The following is a 23,432-nucleotide window of genomic DNA, read 5'->3' on the forward strand; positions in this document are numbered from 1 at the left end:
CAGAGGCACCTGCACACCATGTTTATTGCAGTGCTATTCACAATAGCCAAGCTATGGAACAGCCAAGATGTCCCACTACAGACAAATGGATTAAGAAAATGTGGTACTTATACCCAATGGAGTTTTATTCAGCCATGAAGAGAAATGAAATCTTGTTATTCTCAAGTAAGTGGATGGAACTGGAGAGCATCATCTGAGCAAGTTTACCCAGGCTCAGAAGACCGAAAATCATATGTTCTCCCTCATATGTGGACTTTAGATCTAGGGCAAATATAGCAATGTTGTTGGACTTGGGTCCCATGCTAAGGGGAAAGCACATACAGGAGATATGGGGATAGGTACGAAACTACTACCAAAACTTGAAAGTGTTTGATGTCCCCACTGCAGAGGAGCTAATGCAGAACCTTAAAGTGACAGAGGTCAATTTGGGAAGGTGACCAGGAACTGGTGAAAAGGTCAGGTAGAAATGAATCAATTCGGGTTGTAACACACTTTTGCATGAAAGCAATGCTAGGAATCTCTCTGTATAGCTATCCTTATTTTAACTAGCAAAAACACTTTCTCTTTCTTATTATTGCATATGTCTTCTCTTCAACAAAATTAGTGATAAGGGCAGAACAGGTTCTGCCTGGAAGTTGGTGGGGGTGGGGAGAGATGGCGGGGGTCGGGGGATGGGTAAGAAATGGCCCAAACAATGTATACATGTTAAAAAATGAATAAAAAATTAAAAAATTGATAAAACTTTGATTGTATTAGAACTGCAAAATTATAAAAAAAAAAAAAAGAAAAAAGAGATGATTCACCATTCCTGTATAATCTCCTTTTCTAAATAGCCTCATTACTTCATCTCATGCTGGTCACTATTGCTCAAGTACAATCTATATGATATTGTATATAATCTTCAGCTTTTCTTTTTTCTTTTTTTGGTGTTAGTGGAGTTTGAACTCAGGGCCTCATGCTTGCTAGGCAGAAGCTTTAGCTTTTCATTGTATACATTTTTCTTCCTGAGGGAGGTTACAATCCTAGGAAAATATGTATCTAAAAATTACATTGTAATCAACAACCCCTCAAGAAACTTCTTAATATCAGTCACATAGCACACATTTGCTGAGTGAATTGTTCTATATTTTAATGAAAAATTAAAATATAAGATTATGACAATAAAAACTGAGTTAAAGTTATCATATGTACAGGCTGTATACTAACACTCAACATCACTTAAGGATGGCCAATGTTTCCTTCATTGCAGGGATAACTACACTCCATACATGGTATAGAATAAAGTCTGCTATAACAAAGGATCCCAGGAGAATGTACTTAATTATTCAGAAAGTTAATATTTATGCAGACTATGTAGCAAGCTAATAAAGCATAAGGAATTTGGTTAACTTTCTATTTTTTGCTTTGGAGCATAAATTATGTGACAGACAACTCAGAGACTGAAATTAATGTGTGAATTTGAGAAGAAAAGTGAAGATAAAGGCAAGGCTTTTTCTTTTCTTTTGTGGTACTTAAGTTTAAACTCAGGGCTCAATGCTTTTTACACAATACTTTACCACTTGATCCATCCCTCCCGTCCTTTTTCGTTCCTTTTTTTCAGGAGAATTTTTAATAAAATTCAAGTAAGCTTTATTTATTCATCCAAGGGATTATTAAATGTTTCTATTAGCTCATGTCATATTACAGCTGCTCTTAGGGACACAAGCATGGCTAATCACACCAGATAGACAGGAAGTAACAGTACATTAGAATAGAAATAAAAAGCATTTCACATGTGGGTTGGGATACTCACATTTCCAAGCAGAAACATTGTTAAAACTTTTAAAAAGTCAGTACTCACAACCATGGTGAAGAGATGTTGAAGCTGAATTTCAAGCAGATAAAACACATGTGTGCTTATTACAATAATCCAGGAAAAAGTGTTGAGATCTCAGCTGACAACAGAGAAAGAGAGTTCTCCTGAATGTTAGAATGTGAGTAAGATGGCTCTTTCTTAGATTTCTATTCCGAATAAAGAGGTGGAGGAATAGTCAACTAGCTTAAACAAGCAGTACAGGATAAGGGGCAAGGATGGGTGTTAATTCAGTTTTGTACAGCCTAAAATTCTTGGTAAAGTCTAAGAAACTTTAGGCATTGTTTGACCTGATCCTTGAACACATCTCCAGCATGATCTCTTCTGTCATACTCTAGACTAAAAAAGTTATAACACTTCAAAAATATGCCATATTGTTCATTCCTATGAAAGATCATCCAAAATACTGCACTAGAAGAGGTCATATCTATTCTTACAACTCATTTTGAAAGTCCTTACCTGTAGTAAATGGCTTTCAAACCTCTCAATGTTAGCAAATATATGATGCTTAAATTAATTTATTTCTATGTCTATTTTCTTCTCAAAACATCATGCTTCAAAAGAGTAGGAATTGTGTTTAATTCATTTTAGTATCCATTTTTTTTTTTTTTCTGCACTGGGGTTTCAACTCAGGACCTTACAACTGCTAGATAGGCAGTCTTACTGCTTTAGCCACTCCACCAACCCTTTTTGTGTTGTGTTTTTTCAAGGTAGGGGTCTCACAAACTATTCATCTAGGACTGGCTTCGAATATTGATCCCCCTGATCTCTGCCTCCTGAGTAGATAAGATTATAGGCATAAGCCACCTGTCCAGCCAGTATCCCTAATCTCTTGGTGTGTCTATAAATATGTTTAGTAAGGATAAATGCTTCAAGATAGAGCAACTGAAAATAATTGAGGTAATAAGAAAGTTACAAATGAGGACATGGAAAGTCAAATTTCTACTAGGAATAATCATGAATGGTTTCATGGAGGACCTGGTTATTAAATGGGCAACATCTAGTAAAATTTGAGGTTCTTAATTTGACTTAGAGGGAATGGACTAAGCAAGTATGAATGTTAGAATGCTCAAGGACTATATGATAAAGAGGCAGGGACCTGATACTTACAGGTTGTATATCTCATATCTGACATGTAACATTTCATAATTTTGTGATTTGTTCTAAAAATCAGGCTAATGAAGATTTTAAAATATTAGTGTAAGGTTCTTAACCTGCTTTTAATGAAAAGCAGACTCCTTACTGCAGGGATCATGAATTAACTAAAAGTAGGAGGAAAGCTTAACATTCCTGCTTGGTTTTGTATGTCTTTGCTCTAAGTTATTCTCTTTTCAGTCACCTTGGGTTCCACAACAAACAGCTGATAATGTCGTTATGACAAGGAACAGAAACTATCCCTAACAAACAGTTATAGCCTCCTTAGTACAGACCACCTGCCAGGCAACAATAACTCTGAATAACAACTTTCCAAAATAAGGACTGAGATAATGATCACCCAGGCCACACTTGTGTAGGGGGCTAAGTATAAATACCTGCTGTTCCCTGACCTAATTCCTGGTGTACTAGAGCTAAAGTTCATGTCTGTACTCTGAGGATAGCTAAAGATTGGTGGACTGAGTACTTCCTTTGTTTCTTCCCTTGGCATGTCCTAGGCCATTTAATAAATCTCCTTTTCTGCCCTTCATCATGTCTTTTTATTTGGCATGTAGGGGTGAGTGGCTGAACTTGACAATGGAAATCCAGAAGTTCAGGCCTGGGATCCAAAACTTTGGTTTCATTACCACTATGTAATAAAGACAAACTCAACTTATGTCTCCATAAAGACTAGGTATATTTGTGCATATTTGTATGTAGATCTCATGTTACCTTTGATGTACATAGATATTTTTAAAAATTCAGTGTATTTATCTGTGGTAGATTTCTTTTTGTATTGATACTCATCTGATAAGGCATTTTCAGCACTTTGAACCTCTTATTTTAATGTTGTTTGGGTTGTTCATATCTCTATGTATCGGTTGTGTGTGGTGGTGGGTGGGAGGATGAAGATTAGTTTAAGTTACCTTGATATTCAAGTTCTAGGAAAAGTTATTTAATATGCTTTCAGAACAGTAGTGATAAGGCAGAGCCCAGACTAACAAAACTGTCAATTTCCCAGATGACTTAGTGAAAGAGGAAATTGTGTTTCAAAAACAACATTAAATTAAGGAAGTTTGCATGAGGTTTTGGAGTCTAAACTTTTAATGAGGAGGCTGACTTACAAGAATGCAGAAGTTGGCCAAAATATTATCACTGATCTCCTTTGAATTACAGATTAAAACAATAATTAAACACTTTTGAATAGTGCCTGATTGGTTGTGAAATTCTAAGATTTTTCACTTGTAGAGTAGAAAACTATTTATTAAAGAGGCAGATCTGGAATCAGTGGCTCTGAACTCCTCTCTTTGGCTTTCTTTAGGTACAGTTTTTCTATTGGCTGGCATGCTATGAGTATTGCTGATCCTTAGCAGCCAAAATAGTGACATAAATATGCACACAAACAGATGTAAAATATGGTGTAAGACATTGCTTCATCTTGCTATGCAAAACTTATGGAAATCACTGTGGCTCAGAAACCAGTTTCAAGAATGGAAAAATCAAAACTCAGTTAAATTTTAAGATGACTACCTCATTTCAGTGATTATAGTTGTACTATATGTACTCATTAAAAAATGTAATGAATAGTAACTAAGGTAAGAACAAAGCAAACATATTTACTGTAGTCTGGTTTTCACTGTCAGCTAATATTAGATTATAAATTTTATCAAAAAGCAATTATATTGCAATTTAACCATTGTGTTAATGGCACTGATGCAGTCTGATCAGAAGACTTCCTAGTTCTTTGTGTCCAGTGGGGAAGAATCACTGGAAACATGGGTTGTGTAATGGGAGTTTATTAAAAGTTAGGGAAGAGAAATACTAAGGCAAACATGGTGGAGCCCAAGTAAAAGCCAGAAGCCAACAAGGTAATTCCCAACCAATAATCAATGAGTAGAGAGGTACATGGGTGGTTTCTGGCCAGGTGAACATGATTCCTGAGCCAAAGCATGGTTAATCTAAGAAGTAATATTTTTCTACAAGTCCTGAACTTTCCCTAATTTTAGCCTATCTCAAATTTCCCTGAGAGACAATATTCCAAAAAATTCCTTTTTGGCAGTTTGCTGAAGGCAGGCAATCTATCTTCTCTATTTCCTTTGAGTTGGAAAGAGGCAGCAGACCTTGCCTATGAGGAGAACTTGTCTGTACTATTTCTTTCCCTTAGGGCTTATTTGGACACAAGGTATCTGAATTATTGTCTAGCACAGTGAAGTTTCATCATGGAGATTTGGGTTGCTTATGGAGATCTTGTTTATATGTAAAGCTCAACAGCACTACTGCCTCATGATTTGGGTTGTAATGGCTTTTGTTCAAGAAGAGATAAATCTGGTTTAAAAAGCATGGCCTGAACATTAAAAACTGATAGGAGCATCAGAAGGGAACTTGTCAGATGTAGCAGGAAGGATAAAGAATCTAATTTTCTGTTATGAAAAGTGACAGAGAATCTATGGGTACTTTTCCTGCAGGCATTTATACCTGTAGCTATTTTTAACATTTAGATGGCCCTCTGTTTCAATTGCCACTGTAATGGGCACATCTACATTAGGGGTCTGGTGTGCTATGGCAGGTGCCAGTCCAATTAGAGGGTAAACATCAATAAGTCAGTTTTGTACAGAAAGAAGACTCACCACATCCTTAAGCAGAAGTTATATACCATTGAAAGTTATATTGCTTTTGCTTAAACAGAAGGCCTTGGCCAAAGATAAGAGTTTTCCTTTTGTCAGAAGCTTGGAAGGCTTAAAATATTAGAGTATATGCATAAGAACCCCCTTTTAAAAAATCTCTTGGCATTGGTTACTTTTAAAGGTCTGGCATAATTGACTCCATCTGGATCTGGAGAAGTCCCCTTATTTGTATAGTCCTTTGAACTGTCTCTGGTGACTGAATGCCACTTGTTCCTCTAAGACATTGGGGGGAGGTCAACCACTCAGGGATTGCATCCTCTTAAACTGTTACTCTGAATAGATGTCTCTGAAGATTCTGCCAATTTGGTGGTTTTGTCCCTCGAAGAAGGAGGTAGCTTCTCCTGGAAAGTCATAGCTTCTTTCAGAAAGTCAGATTTTGTTCCACAGAGGGGAAGTAACACATCAAGCAGATCAGCAATCAGTGTCAATGTGACATGTTTTCACCACATTAGGCAACAAAAAGAGTTATTTAAAAAATAGCACTTTGGTTGGGCTTAATTTAATCTAATTGTCTGTCATACAGGGGATGTACCAATATCTTTAAATGGCTATAAAGTGTCAGAAGACAATAGTTTACAAGGAAAATAGTAAATGACACAAATACTTCAGAATGTCTATCCTGGTTGACAAATAAACACTTTAATTAGAGTCATTTTCCATGGGTTTGTCTGTAAATGTCCCAGTAGGATCAGAACTGCAATAACAAAACTTAAAGTAACCTTGGTTAAGAGTTTAGCAATTAATATAATGTAAATTCTCTTATTACAATTGTGAACATACACACAATCTTATAAAAGGAGTTAAGACACCTACTTGGCACACTGTCTTTTTACAACTATCTCAGAAGGCTTTACATCTACCATGTAAAGCACCCAGTAGTAGCATTACAGTTTGAACCTTGCAGTTTGGTTAGGTGAACTAACAAGTTAGTGTTAGTGAGTTGACACTAGGAGAATGAAGTGTCAGTAATTTTAAGTAGCCCCTGTTTTAATGCTCAATTGCATATCACGTATATATAAAATAATGTTTATTTAGCCAATGTCAGATAAACCAATGTTTATCTCACAAACAGATATCAGATCTAAATCGCAGAACTTTTAGCATTTGTCATAAAGATCAAGCATGTCAAAGACCTTATCAGATAGAATGTACCTTAGATAAAAGAACTACAGCTGTTTACATGTATACATTTTTAACTCTGTAAATAATTTTATACAAGACACTAGCAGTATTAGAACCACTTAAAAGAATTTTTACTTAGTTTAGTTTCCCACTGTTATCAGAAAAACACTTTCGGGTTTTTGCATCTGGAAAGAGACTCATATAGGCAGAATGCAAAGAGTAGAAAATAATTTCAAATGTGCTAGGTAGAGAGCTTGTCATCTTATTTTTGGTTAGCAGCATCAAAGCATCTCCTAGTCCTTAATAATACAGCCAAATAGAGAATTCATTAGGACTGAGTTGGCTTCCCCCATGTCAACCTGTAAAGAGAGAGAAGGAGAAGGAAAAGGAATTTTACTCCTTAAGAGAGAACTATTTTCCCAAGAGTCAGTCTCTTCACCCCTGCACAAGGGCTCCTGAATAGAATTTCCTATGCTGGCTGGTGGAGAAAGAGAAAGAGGAAAAGAAAAGTTGTCATTTGGTAGAGAATGAGATCAGTTCCTTGATCCTCAAAGTGTCCCTCTGATATCCCAAAAGTCACAATTGCAGATCTTCTAGACCTGGCTTTCTTTAAAGACCCTCACCAGATGTCTCTGAGAAATAGCATCAGGGTTCCGAGTCACACTTCTACTCCAAAGGGCCAGTCTCTTACACCCTGCATGAGGGTTCCTAAAATGGGGTTCCTAAAATAGTTCTAAAACATCAGAACTATTATACACTGGGTAAAGAGGTTGATACCCAAGGCAACATGTAACATGAAAAGATAGCAATATGAAGAAGAAAAATCTGTTTGAGTGTGAAAAGGGAAACATCTTAATATAAACTTTTGTAACCAGTACAGAATCCAAATCCAAACACACTAAGGTAAGCTTGGCTGACAAAATCCCCATAACCTATGGTCAGTTTTCCCCAAGACCTGCATCCTTTGGTTGCTTCAGTGTGTTTGCTATGAAAGAAGAGACAGCAACCTGTGTGCACATCAGGCTATGGGGTTGCAGTAAGCTTGTAAATTGAGAAGAATATGGGTACAAGTAAGCCAACAAGATTAATGTCTCAAAGGATTAAATACAGAAACAGCTATAAGGAAATAAGCATAAAGTTAGGAAACCCAGTGACTGAGAGTCATGGCTGGCATGGATATTAATAGGAAATAAATTCTAATAAAAACTTCATCCCATCTAGAGGGTGAACTTTTGTTTGGTTTTTGGTAAAATTTTGTATCAGCCTATAACACTAAAAGATTCTGAAAATTATTTGATAAAACAGAAATCCATTTTTAAACATACATTAGTATCTGAAATTTTGACTTAAGAAGACTTTCTAGACAAACTTTAAACTAGACAACTCAATCACACATATATAAACTTAAAAGTTTTAAGACTTTAATTTGTATGTTAAAATAACCTTTGTAAAAACCCAAATTTAGATGACATTTTTTAAAAAAAATAAAGCTCTTAGCAACCTTATATCCCAAAAGGCCTTGGAAGAAAATTAAATTTATAATAGCAATCTACTATTAAGAACACATGGGTTAATAAACCTAATTTTAAGAGTTAAATGTGAATTGTACTCATGATAGAGTGAAACAGATCATTTGTCCATAAATATTCTTCAGTCTTAAGGTAGAGGAAAATTAGACCTGATTGGCATTAGAACTTTAGGTAGCTTTTGAGATTGTTGTGCACATTAACTTTATAAAAGTAGCTAAAAAAAATCCTATAGACTTCTAAACACACACTCTCAGATGTTTTGACCTATGCATGCCAAAGAATATCACATATAAGCATACATATAAGATAAAAAATTTAGTGGACAGTACTACATAGGTAGGAGACAGACCAAGACATACAGAAAGACCATAATGACACACAAAACAATCATGTTAATTCACAGTGCACTCTTAAACAAATCATTTCTTTGTCATTTTCTTTAGAAGATTAGGCAGCTAGATTCCTAAGTGGTTTATAATAGATCTTTAACACAAATACTCTATTTTTTTGTTCAATCCTTAACCAATTAATGTATTAAAAACATGATTAAAAACTATATTAATTTAGAGAATTCTAACCATAAGTTAGTAATAATCTTCCTAGAGGATGGAAAGATGGCATCACCCATGAATTTCATATCCCTAGGGAGTGGCAAGATAGCACTGCACACGTGGTAGCTTCATTATGATGGCAGGATTTTCTGTGATCACATGGTCCCTCCAAAGGGCTCTCAGATGGAACACAAAGATATGTTACATGCAACATAAAGACATCTCCCCCTGAGAGACAGGTGTCCATATGTATTAGCCATCTTAATGAAAACACCAAATAACTGAAGCAAACTAAGGTGAGATTTAAAATGTTTTGTTAGTTTCCTTGGATTTGACATCATTTGATAGTTTTGGAGAATTAGTCACAACCTGCACGATTTTTCCCTCCTTGACTATAATGTCCTGTCTTTTAGTTTTAAGGGCTTATCTAAATTTAGGATTACTAGGGCTAGGCCAAATACCAGTAAACCTTTGAGCTTTGAGGAGCTTTTTTGCTGTTGTCCAATTTATTTCATGGGTTGCCTTATAAGGGGCTTTGCTATTTCTTAGAAAGCCATGAATCCAAAACCTTATGGAATCCAGTCATTTACAGATCCACAGTTTGGAAAGGACCTTAAACAAGTTTAGAATCTGATATACTACATTAATCTCTAGCATTAGAGTTAATGTTACCCCTCACAAAGAAATCACAATAATAAATAATGATTTAACAATCACTAGTATAATAATATTATTAAAATTAATAATAATAATCCTACCAGTTGAGCCACACTGCCAGCTATAGTCCTCACTTTTAAATGTTCCCTCTCTTACCGACAATTTCACTACCTGGTTCAGGTTTTATTTCATGAGTTTTGATAATCTACTTACTATGTGAATATCCATCCATGGCATGTAAAATTCACTGCTGGTAAAGTGAAAGTAAATAGAAGAAAGAACCAACAATATGTCTTTAAGAATTTAAACCTTTGTGTAACTCATAGTCAGGATGAGGCCTGAAAGAAAAGACAAAAACAGAAAGAAGGGTGAAAACACACATTATATGCCCTAAAATTCAAGGGAAATAAAGGTTTTATAATGGTAAAAATAGTCATCAGTTATTTTGCTGATACAAATTTAATGATAAGATCTGAACAAGATTATTGAATTTGACAAAGTAAAATCCAAAGTAATGGTGATTATTTGGTAGAATGATTGGGCTCCAAAACTGGCAAAATTTTGGGCTCAGGGTATAGCTCAGTGGTAGAGTGCTTGTCTACGGGGACAAAGCCCTGTATCCAATACCATCACTACAGATTTTTTTTTAAGTTGATAAATTTGAGAATATGAGTACTTTTGACCCTACATGTAGAATTTTAAACTACTAAAAATGTTAATATAAGGGAATATCAAACAAAAAAATAAATAGTTGCAAACATATAAACAGAAAACTATAAATCTACATATATATTTATGGTATATAGTAAGTGTAATATAATATATGGTATATCTATGTCTCCTTTCTTAACTTACTTCCTATTTCCACATGGTGAGTCCTGAAGCTGCATGTATACAACCTCACATGTTCAGTCCTTCCTTTTAGATGTGTTAACAGTTTTGCATATCCAAAGTTTTAAAAGTTTCCATTTGATTCACACTTTTTTGTCCTTTTTTGTTTGACTTCTAATCATTGCTTCTACTAAGCATGTTTTATTTAATGTTTTGTCAAAATTTTTCTTCTGCTAGTTTTCTTTGTATTTAGGAAACTGGAAGGTAGGGAAGAAACTGCACTATAGAATCACAAATTCCTGAATTACAATTTGTTTTCATTTGTCTGTTTACTTACAGTATATGTAAGCTAGAAAGAAGTAACTTGTCCAGGTTTCAATTTAAGAAAAATTTCAACATAATTAAGAATATGAAATAGGCTATATTAAAATGTCAAAAAAATCAAGTTTAGTATATAACCTTAATCATATATCACAGAACAATTAAGTTTTTCTTTGTCTTTAACTTACCATCATTGAATCTTATGTCTGTAAGTTGTAAGGATTTTGTTATAAAAACCCTACTGTTTTAATCCTGGGCTTTGATTCAAGAATAATGGTACTAGTACTCAGTGCAAACAGTAGTATGAAATAGCCACACAAAAAAAATTCAAATTGCTCCTAGAGTGTTAACCAAGAGTGAATAGTTTTGAATATAAATTAGCACTGTTTGTGAAAGAAGTAGAGGCCCTCAGTTCTCATACGAACCTCCCTGCTACTCTGGATCATGGTCCTCTATTTCACTGTCCTGTTTTGTTTTTAATATCTGAAACTGATGCAGTTAGTACTTTGCTTACCTGTTATGTAGTCATTGTTCATGCAGTGAAAACTCTCTGAGAACGAAGACTCATTCCTTTTCATTCACTGTGAAATCTCTAGCAATTAGATTGGCAAATTGTAGATACCCATTAAATATTTGTTGAATGAATAAATGGATTTTAGCACATTATCCCTCAGAGATCATACTTGAGTGATTTCTCTGTAATACAAATACATCTTAAAACAGTAAAACTGCTGGGCTCTAGTGGCTTATAATCCTAGCTGCTCAGGAGTCAGGGATCAGGAGGATATCAGTTCAAAGACAACCAATGGAAATAGTTCACTAGATCCTATCTTAAAAATACCCAACACAAAAATGGGTTAGCAGGGGTACTCAAGTTGTGGAATGCCTGCCTAGCAAGCATGTAAGCCCTGAGTTCAAACCTCAGTACCACCAAAAAAAAAAAAAAAAGAAAAAATAGAACAATGAAACCATTTACCTCAAATATTTTGCCAATAATTCCCTATGATAATTTCCAAATAAATATATGGAAATGTCTAGTGGCCATTATGGAGAAGGATTGTTATAATTTGCAAATCCATTATCATAAGAAAGGTAATTTATTTGAAATAGTACAGGAGGAAACTAAGTAAATTTAGAAAGATATTAACTAAAGCAATAAGTTTAACAATGTCAAATAATAGAATGTCACACATGATAATAAGTTTAAAAAATAATTACAAAAATAAAGCACAGATCCATGGAAGCATAACAGAGTCCTCTCTATGTACTTAATTCTGATAGTCACCTGCAAAAACGATAGCAATTGTTAAACAAAGAAAGTAAAAAAACAGTATTTCCTCAATGACTTCATGATTGCCTACTTCACTGACTCTCAAATGTTAATGTGCATATGAATCACAGGGTGATCTAAGGATACAGTCTCTATTTAGTAGGTCTTAGTAGTGGGAATAGGACCTGAGGATCTACATGTTTACAGAGCTCTGGGGTGATGTCCTTAAACTACCTTGTATAGAATGGAACCAGCCTAGAGAATATACTAGCTCCTTTTAACAGAAATTTTTGTTTCAATATTTCTTCCACAGACTTCTGGTTCTGTGTGCATTAATTATGTTAAAACCTAATGAGCCCAGGTGAAGGACTTCTTCCATGGATGTAAGATGGTACTCAGATGTCTAATCAATAGTGTACCAACTGGTGATGAAAATAAGAGATCTGGGATGAGTACAAGTTCTGTTATGTAAGCAGCGATGTAAGATGGAAATACCATCAGACTGATATTTAAATATCCTTTGACTATGGAATGATTATTGTCATTTCAACACACCTATCTAGAAAGTGCAAAGCATTTCTGGTGAAATTGGTAAGAAAACTTGTAGAAAAATTTGGCAATATTTCTCAAGAGCCAAAAATTCATCCTATGATTGTTTGTGGGTTCTATCATTATGAAATTATTTTTTAACAGATTTGAAAGTTCTAGGCATACAAATGTTCAATAAAAGATAACTAATAATAGGGGCAATTTGAAAATTCATGGATGTTAAGTAATTAAACTTTTAAAATAATTATGGAGTATACTTTCTATTCAGCATTATTCTTATTTGGTAAGAAAAATATCAGATCCACCACTTCATCCACACCCACACATAAACATTTGACTGCTATGATCTAAATTGCTCCAGTTTTATATGTTAGCTGTTCTTGCCAACCAACAGAGATTATGAGATATCATCAATTATAATACACACTCCAAATTCAGAACCATTTGAATTTGAAAAACATTGTACCTTTAAAAAACTCATTCAAAATTGAATATAAATGTGAACTAAATAAAGTTACTATCCTGAGTCTGAGTATATTTTAGTCACAATAATTTATTTTTTAATTGAAAAATTAAAGTTGTCTGTATTTATCATGTATGACATGTTTGGAAATAATATATATTGTAGAAAGGCTAAATTGAGCTAATTAACGTATTTATACATCTTAAAATTAATAAATTACCATGTAATAACATGTTATAGGCAATAACTACAAGAATCTAGAAGAGAAAAATATAGCCATGGTGGGTGCCATTGTACTCAGGAAAAGCTCCCCAAGGAAAGGAAGTGGAAGGAAAAATTTGGTGAGCATTTAAAGTAGATAAAGAGAATTAGTAAAGGAGGGCCCTAGGGTAGACTATGGTAAAACTGGCAAAGAGACTTTGAAAGGAAGTTTTTAGTGGGAGTAAAACTTCCAGAAATAGGCCAAAAAAACCTCTTAACAGGCTAGCCCTCTAACTATGTAAAAGCTTTCTTGAGCAAGAGAGAGATAAAGGATTCAAGTATCTTACTTATTTGATAGAGTAACTGAAAAAAACAAAAATTATGATTTATTGAGTTTCTACTAGAAGTATATGTTTAAAATGGTGCTCTACTCCACTGATGTCCTTTTAATTACTGCTCACAGTGCCCTGCAAGGCACACATCACATAGATGGCATTGTGTCTTCTGCTTGGCTCTTGAAGCAACCAAAAGGTTTTCTTGTTTGACTTTTCAACCTTGTATTGAAAAACTGCTTTACCACAGATCTGCATTTCAACTTCATCTATCACTTTATTGTATAATGAATCATTTCTAGTCCCTAAAATTGATTAAAGCTAGTTCTTTTATCCTCATCATACCTTATCCTCTCTAACCACATTGAGTAATGCACGAGTAGGAGATGGCAACAAAGACAGAGGGACTCTTCAGGTACTTCTAAAAGGAGCAACAAGTGGAAGAAACTTTTGCAACAAGTTGAAGAAACTGGCTTGAAATGGAAGACCATGAAGACAACAGGTAGGCAGAGGCAGGTTTCATTTGAATTTCTGGTACTATATCTTTGAATGTTCCCTACTTTTTGTCTTCATATGAATTAGTTATCTTGCAATGCTTGATTATGTGGCTACCAGAAGATCACTCAAGGGTAAGAGATCTTAATAATTAACTCTCAAAACTCCAGGGAATTTCTTCTAGAAGAAACAACATGACCTTATCAAATCACCCAGCTAGTGTTAGTGGAGATGAGATTTGAAGTCAGGCCTATTTGATACCAAAGACTACATTCTTTGCTATCTGCCAGCATTGTCCAATGGGTCTTTCTATATCATCATACCTGATAGCTACAAGCAACTTATAGCCACTGAACAGATAATATATGGCCAATGTACAGAAGAATCAAATTTTTAACTTTATCATATTGTAATTCACTTAGATTTAAAACTAAATAGCCATGTATAATTGGTGATCACCCTATTAGACAACATATCTCTGTACCATGTACTTTTCCAATTATTATTTGTTTTCTGATGCATATTGTACTAACCATTATCTGTTGGATATTGTACAAGCTAATTTTCTCAAGTAAACATCCATAATATTTCAGATATGTGTGTTATAAATAAACATATACATCAGTAATTGTTATCATAATGTTAAATATGTCACACACACAAATATACATACACGCATACACACATACATAAACTTAATAGTTGATGGGCAAAAGAGCAAGGATTCTGAATGAGGATTATCAGATAGCTTCCTGACTAGCTAAGGCAATGTTTTGTCTTGGTAAGGTACAATCACTATTTTTTTTTTCGTGCAGGAGGAAGTTAGTATTTTAAGTGTACAGTGATTCATGCTTCACTTAGCTTCCTTTGAAATAAAATGCAGTTTCATAAGAGATGAGATATCTATAGTTGGTGAACACAAAAAGCATATAATTTATGTAGGCTAAATACCACAAATGATTATAAAACCACAATATTGGATAGAAAATAAACAATTGCATATTAGGATTAAAGACTCAGCCAACAAATTGATTTTCGGCAAATTACAAATAATCATTGGAAGGAATGGAAGGCAGTTAGTGGCTGGGATTAATATAAGTAGTCAAAATTCAAGAAACACTAACTGCAGTCACACCCCAAGGCAATCTCAAAAAAAATGTAGAAAAATCCATTATACTATTTCATTTGCATTTGTAAATATCAATTCTTCTTACATTGAACTCAAAACACACACACAAAAAAATGCATTGGCAGCTTCCACAAGGCTGACAGTCCAGGTATAACGTGAAGAATTTGAATTTCCAATATCTCCATAGGAAGAAAAGCCAGCAGGAGAAAATCTGGTGTGTTTGTGTGTAGATGTAACAAATGGAAATTTATCAGATATGGTTTGTGAGAGACCATTTGAGTTTCTAAAAGCGCCATTATCACTAAAGCAATAAAACAGGTTGACAGAGTAAATGGTTTGCTTCACCTAATAAAATAGTATTCTTTTACCTTGATAGATCCTCATTGTTCCCAGTTGTACCCATTTCAGGGTCATTCCACAAAAGAGAAGCCCAGGCTTATTACAGTGATATAAAGTGCATTGCTAGCAAAATGTCATTCCTTATATTCACGGATGACTTCAGCAAAGACCTGGAACCATTTGATAGAGTAACTGAAACCAAAAATGTATGGGTTACAAATTCAGAGTGATTCACATAAAATCTGAATTTGAAAACTTTAGGGAAAATGTGTGAAAAATAAAAATCAGCAACCCATCGTTATGCTTTCATATATGTTGTCAAGTCGATTTTGTTTTCAGGCTAAAGAAATAGTTGAAAAATATTGCTAATATATTTTCACATTTTTAGGGTAGGTTTATCTGGTTCTAGGCAATTCCCCCACTGACATTGGAGCAAAAATGGATTTTTGGATCAAAGTGGGTAGGAAGATAGCTACTTTTCATGTGAAACTCTGTAAGCATAATTAATATCCTGACTATACAAGATTTATAAATCTCTTCCTATTTTTCTAACGTATTTTTATTCTGAATTTTTACTATTGTACATTTAATCTTTAAGGATAAAATAATCACAAACTGAATAGTTGTATACAAACATGTTCTCCTGGAGAAGACTTAAAAAAACTAAGCAGCAGTTTCAGGTTCAATTATTTCAAATTGCACATATGCACACACAAGATAGCTACAAGATAGATTGATCGATAAATTATCTATACAAATATCTCTGGTTATTTAGACATCTGTTGATAGCAGTCAAGGTGAATTTTGCAAATTATGATATTTTTGGCATATTATCATAGGACAATAAATTACATTATTTAAACAATATTTACTTTCTCTTATGCAACATTTCATTTAAAAGTTTAAATCATCTAGATATCCACAGTAATTTGCTATATTCTTGGATATGGTGGCTGAGAAATTTTGAAAATCTCATTTGAAAGACTGAAAATGCCAAATCATATTTTTATAAGCAGTTAGACTTTCAAGAGGCAATATAAAGAGGACATTTCTCCTAGAAATGGATAAAGGATTTTGCAATGTGCACATTAAAAGACATGTGTTGACCACATATGGTCCAGGATGGTGAAGAAATATTTTGGCAGCACTGAGGTTTGTATTCAGGGCCTTGTGCTTGCTAGGAAGGTGCTCTTATCTCACTAGAGACACTCCACGAGCCCAAGAAATGATTCTGAAGTAAGCACTGATTTCTGCCTTTTAGTTACAACACATGTTAGAAGGAAATGATGAAGTTATAGTAGAAATATCAAATGACATAAAAATAGGAACTCTTGATAAAATACTTTTCTCTGTCTTTAGCAATTTATGACTATTATTGAGATCATATTAACAATGATAAAAAATATTTCTGACTTTTTTGAACCAAATATTTATGGAGGGCCTCAAAATCTGGCAACATGAATCCTTAATACTTTTCAGGAGTTATAAGGAAAATTTAACATATGCTTACAAATAACCCCCACCACCAACCTGAGAATTGGTATGTCAGACAGCCATTGCTGTATACATGTCCAGCTAAGACTCTGGACCTCTGAAGTGTCTCAAACTATAAGTGTTCTATCAAATGTTGTCATTATTTGTATCATAGAATAGAAATGTACCCTTCTATTCTAAATAAAATTGCCTACTTATTTTAACCAAAAGCCTTAACAAATTAAAATTAATTAACAAATTTGTTTACTTATTTGAAATAAAATGAAATATCTAAGAACACTCAGAAGGTCTTCACTTTTAACTGAGGGTCTCCAGAGAATAAATATCATAACTGCATAATTTCAATAAAATTGCAAAAGTGACAATGCAGCTGAAGGCCATTAACTTAAAATTCTTCATGATATTGAAGTCAAAGTTTTGAGGTGATCTTCATTAGTAAATAATTTAAATTTATAGTATTTTCCCAGGCTCTAACATATTTGCATTCTTAATATATTCCTCTTTGCTTCTTAGTCAAGGACATGGTTTAGTGGTTGAAATCAAGATGGCTTGATTGAGGATGGCTAAGATAATTTGTCACTTTAAAATGTCTACAAATGACTACTTTTTAAAAAACAAAGCAAGTTAGTAGAGGGTTAAGTTATTCATTTTGAAATTATTTATTATGTGTTGAACAAAATAATTTCTGTGCATTTTGGGAATTAGACTTGGACTCCATTTGACAATTATATAATCTAATTGAAAACATAAAATGTAAGAATATGCTCTTTTAAAGAGATAACCTTTCAACTGGGCCAATTATGTATAATTGCTAAAAGGGTAAATACTTAGTGTTTACTGTGTTTGGTGTTCTCTTCAATGCTCTTTTAATATACTAACCTATTGAATACTAATAACACCCTCTTGGGTAGGTATTATTATTATTTGTATTTAACATGAATGTGATAAACAATTAATTGAGCTAGTAACTACCATAGATAGATTTTGAACCTATAACAGATTCACGTCACAGATTTTATTAACCACTGCTTTATAATGCATATGGTAAAAAGGAGGAAAAGGTCCTAATTGAAGAATTAAAATTATCACAGAGATGTATTCAGCAATAAATATATACACTTGAGGAACAATAAGTTATTTAGTTTTGATAATGGACAGGAGCATAAAGAAAATATGTAGAAATTATTAGGAGACTTAGAGTATAGAGTTTCTTGAATAACAGCTCCAGGGTATGTGATGTTTTTCTAACTTGAAAAGATAATTGTATTAATTGAGGAAGAAAATGCTGAGATCTGTCACATGCATTCTGAAAGCAAAACTCACAGCAATGTTTAATATAATGTATAGGGAAGGAAGGATCTGGAGAAATCAGTTAGAAGGACAATGTAGTACTCTGGGAAAACAACAAGAAAGACCTGAAAAGTGAGACTTAGAGAATGGTCCAAATATGACAAGAATCAGAGGGCCAGAATTGACAAGCAATGTCAATTGACTGCCTGTAGAGAATGCAAGCAATCAGCATCATGTGATGTTAGTTTAGAGAAGGACCAGATGCTCATGCTATTGGAAGATATTGAGAGCTCAGAGAAGGCAAATTTGGAGGTAATGTGATATATGTGTCTTCAGAATTATTGGATATGAGGTAGTCATAGATATTATAATACTAACATTAGAGAATAGAAATGTGGGCTTGAATCTCAAGTTTAGGATGAATATTGATAATCATTTCCTTTTCTGTAGCCCTAAGAAATAAAGACATCATTTGAAAAGAGAACATAAAGTAAGAAGTCTAAAGAAGAGACTGCCAGAGATGAAAAAATTAAAGAGACTGAGAAAAGCCAGTGAGATAGGCAAATAACTAAGAATATATAGTAATAGATATCAACAATGTTGAATTTTACATAGAAACCAACTCTTTCTTGACAGTAAGGGCCTCATATTAATAGGAAATAAATGACAGCCTTTTGTGAAGTGGTAGCAAAAGTAGATGTGTGCGAAGCACATGGAGTGAATGAGAGATTGGCAAATGGTGGTAAATAATCTGTCAACAAATTCTTCAATAATTTTGGCAACTAAGAGAGGTTTAATTCTGTTTTGATAACACGGGGACAAAAATGTACATATTAGTAATTGGATAACATTTGAATTGATACTTCATTCTGAGTATTAGTAAAAGCTCATTTTTATAAGGGCAGCTAAACTGTGTTACAAAAACCTTATTTTACATTGTAAGAAATAATTCACAGACAAATATCCTACATGACTATGAATATAAATAACCTTAACATAATGTCAGCAAATAGAATCTTTCTGTATATAAATATAACATGATGTGTAATAACATATGAAATTAATTCCTGGGAGACAAGTTTGGATTCACATTATCTCATCATATTAATATCAGTTTTTTATCATATTAACAGAATAAAGCAGGAAGATAACAGGATCTTCTCAAGAGATGTAGAAGAGAATCATGTAAAAAAGTTAACACCCATGTATAACAAAAATTCCCAGTAAATTATAAATATAGAAGTACACATTCTCAACATTATAAAATAAATTAAAATTAACATACCACTAATATAATAACTCATGATAGAGTTATTATTCCTCACACCAGGAATAAGCCAAACGTGTTTATTCACATCATTTATATTTAATTATATACTCTTAGTGCTCACTAGCTATCAGTAGAAATAAAAGACAAAAGGTAAGAAAGAAAGAAATAAAACTTCTGCACTTTAAGACCACATGAATGTCCTAAAGAATCTACAAAATAGGAACTGATATGTGAATTTAGCAATTTCTTAAGATTCAATGTCAGTATAATAAAATAATCAATTGCCTAACTACAAATTAGTGGCAAATAATTACAAAGTAAAAAAAAATTTAGAATAACCAATGTATCCATCAACAGAAGAAATAAGAACTTGCAATATATTCAGAATATGTAATTCTATTCAGCAATAAAAAATGAAATATGAATACAACATAGAGTAACTTAAATATGTTGAGTGAAAGAAGTAAAAAGTGTATATGTACTATAAGCCTCCATTTTTAAAATGTACAAAAATACTAATTTATGTTGATCAAAATCAAGACATTTGTAACTATGGAAGGTGACAATTAACAGGAAGAGGGAATACATGAATATTCTCTGAGTACAGAGATACTCTATGGACTTATTAGGGTTATACTGGTGTTGTGTATATTTATCAAAAGTACCCAATCAAACACTTACAAGATGTGTGTGTCACTGCATGCAAATTTGGGTAAATGAAACAAAATTGTGCCTTGTTCTTCTGTACAAAGTAACTTGTAAAAGTAAAGGCACTAGTCAAATAAATTTTTACAAACAAGAATAAGAATTAGGTAAAGTAAAAAAATATTGTGTAAAGAATAAATCAGTATAAATGAAATAAATTTTTTCTGCTACATTCATAATATATCATATGATTTTTAGGCAAATCACAGAAATATAAGTCCTTATTTTGAGCAGAGATATTAAACAAATATTTGACCAACCACAAAAAGAGGAAATTTTCTGTAAATTCTAAGACCAGTAAGAAAATCATACAGATCCTCTGACTTTCAGTAATCAAGGGCAAAGACTGCTGTATTTTCAAGGTCACCAAAAAAACATTGTTACCCACATATTTTGCTGGGGTTAAAAAAAGAAAGAGCAGAAACAGGCTATAGAAACACTTAGACATGGTTAGTAAATAGGGCATGGGAAAAAAAAACAGAATATATGCACATCATTTCTAGTTTCCACACTTGTCTATAGTTCCATAGGCAGAAAAGATTGTGTTATAAAAAGATCATTGATCCTTGGAGCCATAAGGAGGGCACACATGCCTTTGTGTAGAAGGAAAGGTTTTACAAATGAGAGTGACCAGGACATGTGGGTCATCAGTACAGGAAACTATAATGGTCATAGTTTTAAAATGATGAATTGCAGCCTAGCACAACCTAAAGAAGTCAAATGTAAAATCTCTTTGACTAATAGAATAGCAGCTATTGTATGAAGAAATCCTCTATGTCCTCTGAAATGAAGAAAAAGGGCAGCTAAGACATGTCCTAAGACATCAGGTCAAGCAAAAAGTGAAGAAAAGTGTGCTCTATAACCTCCACTGCAGTAAAGAGCACACCAGTTACTACATTTTCATAAGCCCTTTCACCTGCATCTACAATGAACTCTGTTCATAATCATGGGTCAAGTTGAAGAGAAAAGGTGAGGAATTAAGAATTCTTGGAATGTACTCAGTCTTCTTGGGCTGAGGTTATATCAGTGTTAGGAACAGAAAAAAGCACAGGCATACATACCAAGAAATTTTTGTCTAGCATGTATGCCAAGAGTTATGTGTTTTTTATATCTGTATTTAAAAGGTGAAATCAATTTTGAAACCTCCCAGTGAAGTAACAAAATTAGAAAATAGTTGCTGGAAACAATATTTGGTGAAATATGTGATTTCCTAAACGTTGTAAGTTAGAAAATTCATCTCAAAAAGAGAGAGAAAATTAGAAAAAAAAGATATCAAACATCAGCAAAATGGCTGACTACAGGTGCTCGGTACACTTCCCTGCATTAAAAAGGATTTAGGCAAGGAAAACAACAGCTATTTCACTCAGGTGTTTGAGGTACACTGCCAGAGTACAGTGACCACTGTAGCAGAGACATGGTAGAGGACAGAGACTCATGATGGCCTTATAGAGAAGTGGACTGAACACACAGATCTGCTATCCTGTTTTCACAAAAGAGAGCAACCTTAATTGAGAGGAAAGTCACACAGTGGAGAAAAAGTAAAGAGGAGGCCACCCACAATCCCTACTAATTCCATGAACATTTGAACTCTTATTGATAGAGAAACCAAGAAGCACTCACAAGCCCTACCCCAGTTTGGCAAATGCTAAGAAATCTATGCCACTATGTTTCCCTGGAGGAAAAGTTCAAGCCCATGTTGTGACCTTCTTCATTTAGGCTACTGCTGCAGAGCACTGTTTTGAGATACAACCTACCTGAGTTCCTATAAAGCAGTCAAGTGGCTGCTCCAAGTAGCCTGAATAACCTGGCCCCAGGAGCCAGCTTGGTGGCTTTACACAACCCCAAATGGCCCCATGAAACTATCTGGCAGATGCATATACTCTCCAGCAGCTCTAGAAAGTGTCCAAGTAGCCTCTCACCCACCCTTGGTCCCAGAAAGCAGCTGAACAGAATACCCTTGACAGATGGACCTGCTAAGGTTCCCAGAAAGCAGTTAGACATCCCTTCCCATATTCTTTTGACTCAAAGAAGCATCTGCAACGTCTGCCCTAAACAATTCATTTTGCCAAAGCCTGAGGAAAGCATTTGAGTAGCTCTGCCCATCCACCACAGTCACAGGTGGCAGCCTTCCCAGAACAGTTTGTTTACTTGAGACATCTCAAAGATACCTTATTAGCTCTCAGACAAAAATGAACACACCACCTGGTATGAAGCAACCTGGCCTCTACATGGCCTTTAGACATTAACAGGTATCTTACCCAAACTACTTAACATGAAATCATGGGCATCCAATCCTGCTGAATAACTGTGCCACCAGATGACCTTCAGAAATTGACTGGGCCACCAAAATTACCCTGTTTCCACACAGCCTACAGACACTGGTCAATACTCCACACCCAGAGCAGGATGCACCATGCCAGTGCCCACCTAAAATAGTTACATCTTAGTTGGTACAGGAATCTACAACTAGGATTCAGCCTAGAACACTGAGATACCCAAAGACATTTGCCAATATTTCTTGCTCTCTAGACCACTGAGGTACACACATGTATCACCAATGCTGATTATAGTTAAAGAAGATAACAGATACTGTATTATTGTATCACCTAGAACCAAACCAAATAGTGTACTTATCATACAACATTGGGACACATCTCCAAGAGAAATTCTTTCACAATGATAGTTGCCTCAAAATTTGGTAGGGGCACAAATGTAAATGTGGTGAAACATGAAATATGAAAAAAAATGTAACATGAAATCTTTCCTAAAGAGAAGGAAATGGATGCATTTACTGAAAAATAATTCAAAAAGAGTGACTTAAAGTAAACTCAATTTATACTCAAGAAAATAGAGACAGTTCAACAAAATTCATGATCTCTATGAGAAATTCACTTAAGAGACAGTGATCACAAAAAAATATCAAACAAGTCTTGGAGCTGAGGAATTAGTAAATGAAATAAAAATATAGTTGAGAGCCTCATTAACACATTAGAACAAGCCAAAAGAGAGCTCTGAGATTGAAGACAGGACTTTTGAAATAACTCAAGCACATCAGAAGCAACTAAACAGAAAAGCAAGTAAAAAGGAAGAGAGAGAGAGAGAGAGAGAGAGAGAGAGAGAGAGAGAGAGAGAGAGAGAGAAAGAAAATAGGAAAGGTAGGTTAAAAAGAAAATTTAAATAGAACAAGGAAAGCATACAAGGCTCATGGGACACA

This window comes from Castor canadensis, chromosome 12, assembly GCF_047511655.1.
Source record: "Castor canadensis chromosome 12, mCasCan1.hap1v2, whole genome shotgun sequence".
Taxonomy (NCBI): Eukaryota; Metazoa; Chordata; class Mammalia; order Rodentia; family Castoridae; genus Castor; species Castor canadensis.